This window comes from Antrostomus carolinensis, unplaced genomic scaffold (genome assembly GCF_000700745.2).
Source record: "Antrostomus carolinensis isolate BGI_N321 unplaced genomic scaffold, ASM70074v2 scaffold33478, whole genome shotgun sequence".
Lineage (NCBI taxonomy): Eukaryota > Metazoa > Chordata > Aves > Caprimulgiformes > Caprimulgidae > Antrostomus > Antrostomus carolinensis.
In genome coordinates, this window is record NW_010332884.1 from 2098 (window position 1) to 2436 (window position 339).

Genomic DNA, 339 nt, shown 5'->3' on the forward strand with positions numbered 1-339 from the left:
CCCAGCCACCAGAAAACACCACAGGCTGGAAGGGCCCCCTCAGGCCACAGGTTCCTGCTGCCTCTGGCCTCCTTGTGCTGGCAGCAGCACCCCCGTGACATGGTCTCTAACCAGCTCAGTGGTGTCCCTACCCAAAGTGACTTTTTGCATAGTCTGCTCTCTCCATCCCCGGGCATCATGCCATGCCAGCCATGGCCAGGGGGTCTCTGTCCCACCCCCAGCTGGGCAGAGGGGAACAGAGCCTCAGCGACAGCAGCCTGGGGCACAGGGACTGCGGCCCCCACTCTCTATGGCTTCCAACCCTGTTGCTGTCCTCATCAACAGGCAAAAAGAGGCAAC